Here is a 10,931-nt window from a genome sequence, read left to right on the forward strand (position 1 = left end):
TGTATTATACCTTCATAAATCTAACCCTTGTGCCATTTTATAGAACACAAATATTCTTAATGTCCCCAACAGTGATTCAGTCCAAGTGTGGTGGAAATAAATAGGCCTAGGACAAAACTAAACTCATTTTCCTAGTGACTTACCACTGGAATTTGAGTACAAACCCCTTCATCAGTCAGCATAATAATTCACCCAGCTTCAGCAGTGGGAGCATTTCTGTATGTCTTTGTGTTAACAGGAGAAAGAGCATTTCGATGCTGTAACATAAATGGTTCTGACCACTGCACCAAAGCTAAGCCCCCTTTGCATGCAGTGGGTTAAGGCTGTAGATTGGCCATTAATTTCCTTTTCGGTGGCAATATCAGCTCCGGCAGTTCCCAACACGCTCATTCCCCCTGCACATACTGTTCCTCAGCAGCACTGGTGCTTTTCTTCCACCCCATGCCCTGCACCGGCCAGGGTGCCCGAAGGGACCAGGGGCAGAACACAGGTGGAGCAACAGGGCTGCTTGTGCTGGTGCTGCTTCTGCCAAGCTCAGTGCCAGCCAGACCATGCCCAGGCTCTGGTCACAGTTTTAATACCTCAGTGATGTTCTCTCCATGCCAGTAAGAGTATATAGCTAATATGAGAAACACAAGGAAATTTTTTTACTTGAAAAAAGACCCAGCACTTTCAGCTCTTAAGGAAACTGCTTCATGAACAAAGGACTCTCTTTGTGCAAGAAAAGAAACCACTTCATGTCACCTATGGGCAAGTATGGTAGATACTGGATATAAGGGTCAGAGATTTGGAGAGATTTTGCCATGCTTTTTTCCTGTTTCAGCTATAATTTCAGCAATTCCAGAGAGCAAGGCCATAAAGATAAATTCATATTGAACAAAACTGTAGTGACCTTTTAATGTGAATTGTCCTAGGGCTCCCAGGCCTTGGAGAAGATACCGAAACTTAGACTGGAAAATAGCCTTCAGCTGGGAAGTCTGCCTCTTGCCAAACCTGTGATGAGCCACAAAGGCGGGGGAAAATTATATGCCCTTGAAAAACCACAGTTCACATGCAATCACACTTTTTTTCAATGTTAGCAGCTGAATGTTTTGCACAGTCCTTGAGTATAACGCAGTCTCTCTCAAGACCTAGCTGTAAGCAGGCTGCAGCATCCTACACCAGCTTTTGGGCACGCTCTTCTCTCACCACCCATGAGAGTGCCCCTTCAACCCTCAGCACTCCCCTTTCCCTCACAACACCAACACAAGACCTACCACACACATCATCTGGAGGGTCACTAAGTACGTTGCAGGCCAAGGCTAAGACGTTCACAAAAGATGGCCTACAAGTCAGCTCGAGTTCTTAGGACAGCTGTGAAACACGTACCCTACGTGGGCTGGAAGCGCTCAGACACAACAGCCCCGCGAGACGTGGGGGAACAACCATGAAGCGGACGCACAACTTCTGTCGGGAAGGCCTTTTTCAGCAGATCTCCGTAGAGCTGATTGGTTTCGCCCAACACAGAGAAAGCTTTTCTTTATCTCACGTACCCACCGAAACAAAACACGACGCAAAAAGAGCCTTTAGGTTCAGCAGTCAAGCCCCAAGAGGGACACCGCCAGCAGGCGTGCTTCTGCTCCCCTGGGGCTGCTCCAAGCCTTCTCCAAACCAGTACCACGCCAGCGTGTGGCCCCCAGGCCACGTACGAACTCAGCGAAGAGACAGAGCTTAGCATCTCCAGCACATACCACATCCAACAGGCTACAGCGACTTCACACCAGGCCTGGCTCCCTCCTGGCCAGCTGGCAGGGAGTGCAAACAAGCCCAGGTTTGCAGAATACTGTGTGGACATACCTCGAGCCTGCAAAACCATCATCCTAAGCGTTGTGCCTTCAGTCAAGGAAGTTATGTAGGCCACGTAGCTTTGCTTCGTCCTGCCAAGAGCCTCCGGCAATCCCTCCTTTATTTGTTGCTGCTTTCTATAAAAAAAAGTGATTGTTACTTTTTTTGTTAAGTGTAAACAGGAATGTTTGGCATGAAAGACTATTAACTTTCATGGGGCTTGTGACTATCTTGGCATCAAAGACTCACATTATAGGCACTCAGTTACATTTTCCAGCTAAATGAGAACCAAAATAAAACGTGGAATTTGAGTTAAAACTTCTAATTACAGAAGATTTTTGAAACTAAAGTTAAGCATAGAATTTGGTTTTGAACTCTGAAGTTTTAGGGCTGCAAAACAGCAAATAAACTTTACTTAAAATGAATTAAGAACCTCTATTTAAGGTATTTCAGGTGGTACAGAGCTAACCAACTTGACATCCAAGAAAATTTATTTAGGCACAACTGGATGAAAATTTTCTTGTCAACAAAGGAAGCAGCAAATGCCACTGAAACACAAAATATGGTAAAACACACAAATTATGATAAACAAAAATGAACATAAGTACAATATAGGTTGGAGGTTAGAAGCAGTCAATATTGCCTTAAAAAAATTTCAGGTGCAGGGTATAAAAGTAGTTGCTGACCTGCACTCTAAGTAAGAGCAGGTAACAACAGCCATATCACCATCCTGGAGGAAACTGGATTGGGAATCAGCCTCTTTTACCACCAGAGAGCCACCTGCCCCACAAAGGAGATTAAGCAGGAGCCGAAGATCATCCAGGTCCCTCACCCAGGGACACAAATCTACAACGCTGAACATGAAGGGCTGGTAACGGTGTCCATTGACAGTCTACAGCTCAGCAAGGGATGAGCCAGGACAAAGAGCCACGTAGGAGAGGGGACTGAAGACCCCCACCCCACAGCAGAGCTCAGGAAGGGACTAGCAGCCCCAGGCTGAGCTGAAATGGCCTCCAGGTCACGGTGTGGTTAGAGGCCCCAGGTGGGGCTGGCTCATCAGGGTCGTTAAGGCCCATTAGTGCCCCATTAGTGCCCATTAGGCATTTCCAAAGGTTGTTCTTGAGGTTATGAAGGACCATAAGCACGCAGTCATGGCTCATAATGCATGAGCAATTCTGCAGAAGTAACTGAGTGTAAGATGGCTAAGGGATATGCAACAAGGGTCTGACAGCATATGTCCATACATTCTGCCTAAATATTTTTATGGTTTTAATATTTTGCACCAGCCATAGAAACTGGTTTGCTGCTAGATGACTGTAAAAGTGACATTTAGTAAATAATTAGAAATCTTATACTAATACTGTGATTGAAACAATAGACAAAAGTGTAGCCAAGCAATTAACTAGTAGAGGTAGTTACTCATAAGTTTTACAGTTCTTTGCTCTTATGACTGGATGTTCCTGTACATTAGGTAAGAATAATATTGAAGCTGACCATATGTGACGGAAACCATGTTAAGCTCCAAGATCAAAGAATAAGGATGAAGAACAAAGACTTCAAGGTCAGCCAACAGAATTTCAAATGGGTCGGTGGTCGCAAAAGCAGCCCTTTGATTCAAATGAAGAACCATTGCGCATGACCAGATGTAGGCAGTGCTATGATAATCAGTTGTAGTAAATTTTATGTATATGTATACTAATCTAACTAATATGTAATTAGTCACTCTATGTAACCTGTTTGTGCTGAAATTGTGGCATGCACGCTAGGTGGAATTATTCGCTGTGCATCCAGCGCTGCAATAAAGAATGCCTGCTTTCTAAAACTCCAAAATGAGTCTTAGAGAGTATTCCTTTACAGGCCGTGAATTTCAGTATCAGGTCTGGACCTATGAACTTTTGTAGCCTTCCCAGGTGTCTGAACTTATGCATAAACCCACTTGGCAAAACAAGGTCAAAAAGTCTGAACATCAAATAGGACAACTCTTAAGAAAGCTTGGAAGGAGACAGATCAAAGACCACTTGGTAATTTGTGTTTAGAATTTCCTTTTTTTTTCTTTTTTTTTTCTTTTTTTTTAGGTTGTAATTTCTCTTTTCTTCATACACACTGTGTTTTCAAGCATCATCACCAAGAGGTCTCTAGTTATTTCCCTTCCCCTGGCATGGCAACAGCTTTTGAAGAATGATGATTCCAGAGGTCGCTTCTGGCCTCAGCTATTCTGATTTGAAGCCATTTTGGATAATCAGCTCACAGCACTTGTAAGCAACCAATATTCAAAGGATGGATGCTTAGAAAAATTAATGACTCCTTAGGGTTGAGTTGGAGGCATGCAAAAGCATTACCTGCTTTTGAAGGTGCAAGGATAGACTATTTCACCAGTGTCAAAAAAAAAAAAAAATCAGGGAGCTTGTTTCCTTCAGTCTGAACCTGCAAATCCCATTATGAGCCCTAAAATAACTATGCTTTAAAGTTCAGCAAATACAGTTCTGACTAATTTGATGACCCATAAACAAACTGTGAACGTAGGTCAAATTATCGGCCAACCTATTTTTTCCTGAACAGAACTTTATATACAATGGCCAAAAGGCTAACATGTACATTCAATTTCCCTGAGGAGTTTGCAACACAGAAGCTGGTAATTACGTTATGCAACATTTTCAAAACACACTTTGCGTGTCCACAATTAACCACACAACTATGTGCATGTGCCTATAATTTTGTTCTCTGAACTGTGGTTCTTCATGGGAACCGCTGTTCTTGCATCAATGCTCTTCGCCCACAGCGAGATGAGAGGAATCTGAGTCATGAGAGGAATCTTGCTCAGAAGCTGGTTTCAGTGTCCTAGTTTTCACCCTGGATTTCCACGATCTGTGAGTTTACCAGCTGGAAGATGACAATCCCAAATAAGAAGCCAATTACGATGAAAGCAGTGGCTGTCTCCAAAATTGTGACCCCAAACTCTGTGCTTAACTTCATCCAGGGCACCTTCCCACTGATCGTCTTCTCCTCCTGCGCACAGCTGCTGCTGCATCATGACGGCCAATTACTCCTATTCATCAGCACCAGTGAGAAACCCCTCGTGATTAACCTTTAAGAATGACCTTTAAACAGCCATGGTAAGACACACTACCTTGACTATCAGTGGGATTTGGATGCCTAAACTGATTACAGAATTGGAGATCTCTTGGATTGCTCACAGCACCATTAAATCCTCGTATTTGTTAGAAATTTGACTATGTACCTGATTCCCAGGGATTTTCACTGAGACACAGAGTTAGACATTTTTAGACATCTAAGTTTTGAAAATCGGACTTAGTTGCTTCTGACCCACACCTTATTCTGCAACCAAACCACAAAATTGTTTGATTTTTCTTTCAAACAATCCAGAAGAATAAATTGGCAGGATGAGTTCCCCTGGCATCCACCTGGTGTTCCTCACAAGACAAATGCCCGTTTTTTTTGAGAAGCTAATGAACAGCAAAACTGCCAGGGTTAATTAAACACTAGAGTTACTGGAAAAACCTCTGATATTAGATGCACAATTTGCTGTCATGCACAAGTACGTGAACCTGAGCTAGAAAATGAAAATTAATGAAGATGGCAGGTGGGGAATACTAAAGCTGTCAAATACCTTCTGGCCTAGGTCACTCCAGGGTCCTGAGCACGGAGGTAGTGGGTATGTCCACATGCTCCCAGGCTTTTTGGGCAGGGAAATAACAGAAAGCGTGGTGGCATTTTTGAGACACCACCAGGCACACTGGCAAAGCAACGCATGTGCAGAAAGGATGGAGCCCTCAGATGCCGTGGGAGCAATGCCCGGTCTGAGGAGCGATTTCTGCCGGGATTTGCAGGGGGGAGGAAGGAGGAAGGAAGCAGGATCGGGGCCACGGCTGCCACGGGGCTGCGGCATCTACCGCCAGCTCTCCAGGTCGTGCCGGGATGGATGCACGGCCTCACCTGCATCCTGGACTGCGGTAAGAGCCTCCGAGCCAGCGCCCGGAGCTGCCACGCCGAGAAGGGCTTAGCGCCTGCGATAGAGCCGGAGTATTCAAGAAACACTGGATTTTCAAGGCTTCGCCATGTTAAGTGCAGAGCAGTTTGAGAGATGAGGCTGTAACAGAGCCCTAATTCCTTTTCATAGTCTGGCTTCTATTTACAAGCATAAATAGAGCCTGCTTCACTCAAAAATTTTAGTAAGTCCACCCCAGGTCCCCACTAACACAAGTCCTGGCTTGCTCTCGGCTACATATCCGTGCTGCAGCAGCATTACTGCTGTGTCCACGGCTCGGCAGGAGTTACTCCATCGCACAGGCAGATGCGGACTCACAGGAGCTTCTCAAATCTTTAAAGACCCCGTGAACAAATCTGAAAGGAAACTATTGGTAATAACCAGTGTCACGGTAGGAAAATAAATAACCAAACTGTGTGGAAAAGCAGCCTTGTCAAGGGAATACATGTTCTGTTCTCCTATTTGTTTTAAAGCTTTAAGAGGTGAAGGCAAACATTGCAGTGTGTGAGTCCTGCAAGCATGAGTCCATCTGCATGGTGCTCACATAAGAACCTCATGATTAGGAAACTGCATTCCCAGGGGATAGTATGCACACTTGTTAATGAGGTCTGCAGTGAGGAAGGCAAATATTTCGGGTCTTGCCTGGCCTTCCAGCAGCGTTCAAGACTGAATTTTGCTGACCGGTGTTGTCCCATGTGCCGTGTATGGGTCAGAACGGCTGCATTTCCAGAGACTTCTGGAGATTGCTGTGTGGCATAGCAATTTTGTGAAAATCCATCAAGCAAGTTGGAAGCTACCTCTTCAGAGCACTGAAACGAGGGCGCTGGCGGTACTACTTAGTCAACACATATGGCACTCTGCTATGATTTCCATTTCAGAGTGTACTATCACTTATGCTCTGTTTTTCTCACAGCTGCTCACTCCCAGCGTTAGCACACCCAGAATAGCCTGCTGGTGTATAAATAGGGTTCTCCCTCTGCCATGCATGGCAGTGCTGCAGACTGTACCACTCCCCACTTAATTTTAAGGCGGTGTTAATGCCATTAATATCATTCTGTGTCTTCCTGTCCCCGGGAGCCTGAGACACCGCAGGTTCCTGGTGTCACTCATTCTAGGGGGTAGGGCAAATGACAAAACAAATAGCTACATCCCAATTTAATCAGCAGGGAAAGCAACATAAAGAAAAAAAGATCCTATTAACTAGGCAGTCTTACTAATTCCAAGTATCTACCACAGGATTCTCATGAGGTTCAAAATGAGTGCTCATCAAAGCACCTACAAAGGAGAAATATTCTCTTCAAAGAAACCCTGGGCTTTGGGCAGCACGGATCTCCAAAGTCAAGCTTGTGGTACGTCACCACCAGATCCTGACTCCATCACCACTTTGGGCATCATCACACTTCCCAGGCAAGATTCCTCTTCAAGTTTCACTCGTGTAGTTGCAGCCAGGCCCTGGTGTCCCCAGTTATTTCACTTTTCTGTCCTGTTCTAAAGTGCTGCACAGCTTCCCACGTCATTCAGTCGGGTACCTGACTCCAATCTGCTGAGACATTTCGAAGCGCAGCAGTCCCTTCACACCTTGTGCTGACAACAGAGAAGCATTATAGAGTGCAGTTATAGTAGCTAAAAGGAACAGTGCCCCAAAAGCTTAAGAGGAAAGATTAGGGTAGAGCACGGGGTGCAAAAAAAAAATTTTTATTATTATTATTATTATTATTAAACAGATTCTAATAGTGAACACATAAAAGACGTACCAAGAAATAATGAAGCTTCTGCTTTTTTCTCTAGCTTGAAATAGAATTTCTGTTTTCAGTATGTCCTTGGAGTAAGTTTGAAACTGTGTTTTGCTCTCAAAGTGATTTTCCTTCTTCCATTTGGCAGATTCCCTGCCATGATGAACAAAGATGAAACAAAAAAATTATGAACAAATCAATAGGGTTTTTTTTTCTCTTCTGCCCTGACTTATACAACCGCTTGTGTCAGGGCATTTTTGTAATAAAAATATTTACATTCTGTATTTTTATGGACTCTTGTATGATGGGATCTTGAAGTCTGGGTGGCACTCCTAAATGTCACTGTAATAGAAGGCAAATATAAATTAGAGGTGTTTAAACTGTTTTCCTCAATGTATTTTTAACCAATAACTACATTTTAACCAAAATAATAAATACCTTGTGGTCTAAACCTTCTAGTTTTCCAAACAATAAACCTGACAATCAATTTAAAATAGTTACTTGCACTGTCAGCAAAAGTTAAGATTGGATTTTTTTAAAACTAAACCACTCCAAACCAAAACATTTTCTATTTTTATCAATGGTCAAGAATTCCAATAATTTTACACAATAAATATGCTGTCCAAAAATACTGGGAGAAATGATGGTCATGTTTCCTACCACTTGGTTAAATTAGTAATACCACACAAATGCTCCCTCTGTTGGTTGATTTTCAAAACCTATTCCAAATATCATGGTAGCATGCATTAAGAGAGTATTTTTTAATTTTGGGGGGGGGGGGGGGGGGGGACCCAAAAACAAATGTCCCAAAACCCCAAACTCCATAACCCAAATTGTGGCATGCAAGAATAATTTGTTCAAATTATTACCAATCTGCAAAACAAGATTAATTAAATTTTAACAGCCATTAAGCCTAATTATTTGGATCCAGAACTAAATAATATTCAAACATCAGAACTCTTAAAATTTAATTTGGAAGGTTTGCAGGCTAATTTTTTCTGGACCAGGAAAAGTGCTCTCTTGCAGTGGAAAGAATACTGTTATTCTATTTTCTTGTGGAGTGAAAAGGCACCACTGTGTTTCATTAAGAAAACAGTTCTCTATTAGCATTGACAACAATAATACTAAGGAGGAATTTGGGAGTTTTGTTTATGCACATTAAATTTCCAGCAAGTAGTTCTTTAGAAGCTGGAGTGGTTTTGTGCAGTGAGGAGCCTTCCCGAGCCTAACAGTTGCCATCAAGGAAAAAAATTCTGTTTCCATGGAAACATCCGAGGTGGACCAAGCATGGATTAATCAAAATACAATGAAGCCTTTTTGCAAGGTACTAGAAAAAAATCCAGTTTAAAGTGAGCACCGCTGCTCTTTCCTTCCATTCACACTGGAAAGCATGGGAAACTCTCCACAAATGTCTATGTGACATACAGTTTAATTAGCATGGTAAAAAAGTTAGGTTTTCTTACATTTATAATTAGTGTGTGGTTCTGAATTAGGAGCCAAGGAGATATTAACATGAAAAAAGAGAGGGAGTGAAATAAATAATTTAAAATTACATTTACATTCCTCTTTTATTTGTTACTGATTGTATCAAGTGGCTCTTTTTAGGTTTAAAAAAATTTAATAGCTTTTTCTGTATTCTTAGTACTGCAGGCTTATTTCTTAGTACTGAAGGCTCATTCTGGTATTCAAAATCGAAGCTATGGGTTAGGGATTTTGTTTGTTTGTTTGTTATGATTATACACGATATTATATCATTCTCAGCTACCACCAGAGGAGAATTTTCTGCCACCAGAATTTAGCTGCGAGTTCTGCCATTGCCCAGGGAAGAACAAAAGAGACTACGTAAAAGCCAGCCTCCCTTCACCAATGTTCTCAACAAAGAAAAACGACAACACCGCTCCATTTTTCTAAGAGCACTTCCACTGAAGCCGTTCTTTTGTCGGTTCTTCGCATTAGCAAAACAGACACTTTTTTTAACGACGTCTGAAGGTTTTTTTTAATTACTCTATTAATGGAAGATGTTAAAAAATACTCTGAAGGTGTAAGAGCAGCACACAATAATTACAACAGAAACCAACAACGATGTCAAATGACAGTAAACCCTCCATTTGTACACAACAACATGATACTAATGTCAGAGACACAAAATGCACTTCCACTTCTAATCCTACCTCGGAGTGAGGCTCTGCTCTGAAAAATTGCCAGCAATAACATTGGCAGGGTTCCACTTTTGTGTTTTTCAAAGGTTTGCTAGCAAATACACTCACAGATTTTGTTCCTCTTTATTTTATTACTTTCCAGCAGGGATCTGAGAATCAAGCTGGGTTTTCCATCTCCACCATCACCATTAGTAATAAAAGCTATGTCGGCCAAATTATGATCACAATAATCTGTGTGTAGTCCCTCTGTTATTAAGAGATTTGCTCAGACATTACTTGGTGAAGAAGTCCCCGATTGGCAAGCGGCACACGCGGATACCTTGGTGCACGAGGATGAGCGCTACCGGCTCCCACAGGTTTAAATGAAGTAGAAAGCAGCAAATGCTTCATTTCTGTCATTCAGGCGGGCAGACATGACCCTGAATACACAAAAACCCGGCTCGCGCAACCACGCGCCGCGGCAGCACATCCTAAGAAACAGATTACAGTCAGTTATTACTTATATTCCAGAAATGTCAATAACATGCTAGATATCGTCCGGGCAGATAAGCCGGCAGAGCTGCGTTCAGGGCAGTTTAGGGGCACGCAGACCCCGCCACGCGTGCGGCGGTGGTATGTGCAGGAGGCACCGCAGGGCACCAGGAGAAGTTGCCCAACACAAGTTCAGGTGAGTCTTTGCAAGGGCACGGGCATGCCGAGCGGTGCAGATGTCCACGCCAAGGTGCCAGCCATGGGAGCTAGGGACATATGGAAACACAGCTTCCACTCGAGCGAAAACATGGCCCCGGGTCTAGGGCACAGGGAGGAATTAACTCGTAAAGAACTGCAGGAGAGGCTGGCACGCTCCCATTGCTGGCGGCTGCCCTCCTAGCCCAGCTGCGAAACTGGTCTGGAGGGACAAGAGGACCCCCAGCGTGGCAGGACCAGCACAGCTGGCTGGAGGGATGGGCAAGCCACGTGGCAAACACAAACTGCGTGGCCAAGCAGCGTGGGCTCCTCGTGGGGCTGTGTGTGCCTCCACAGGGGCTGGGAAGCTTAAGGAGAGGTTTGGGAGGCCGAGTGGAAGCAGGTTTGGGAGGTTTCCCTGTGCCCCCTTTAGGCACTGTCTCCAAGAGCTTGCAGACCCTTGTCCTTAGCTCTGCCCGCTCCACGCCACGTGCCTCCCGCAGCCCACCTCCCTCAGAGGCTGCTCCCTCTCCCACCAGCCCT

The 10,931-nt window shown here is 43.8% G+C and overlaps 1 long non-coding RNA gene across 2 annotated transcripts; it reads right to left on the minus strand.

Moving 5' to 3' along the window:
- Window positions 1-6,970: 6,970 nt before the first annotated feature.
- Window positions 6,971-10,581, minus strand: LOC138690008 (uncharacterized). 2 transcript variants are annotated; one of them, XR_011328782.1, is made up of 4 exons: window positions 10,042-10,581; window positions 7,840-7,905; window positions 7,585-7,716; window positions 6,971-7,414 (listed from the first exon to the last, which is right to left on the minus strand). It is a non-coding gene; the product is annotated as an uncharacterized lncRNA (long non-coding RNA). The 2 variants fall into 2 exon arrangements; XR_011328781.1 differs by having other exon boundaries at window positions 7,585-7,905.
- Window positions 10,582-10,931: the final 350 nt, after the last annotated feature.

Source organism: Haliaeetus albicilla, chromosome 19 (assembly GCF_947461875.1).
Source record: "Haliaeetus albicilla chromosome 19, bHalAlb1.1, whole genome shotgun sequence".
Taxonomy (NCBI): Eukaryota; Metazoa; Chordata; class Aves; order Accipitriformes; family Accipitridae; genus Haliaeetus; species Haliaeetus albicilla.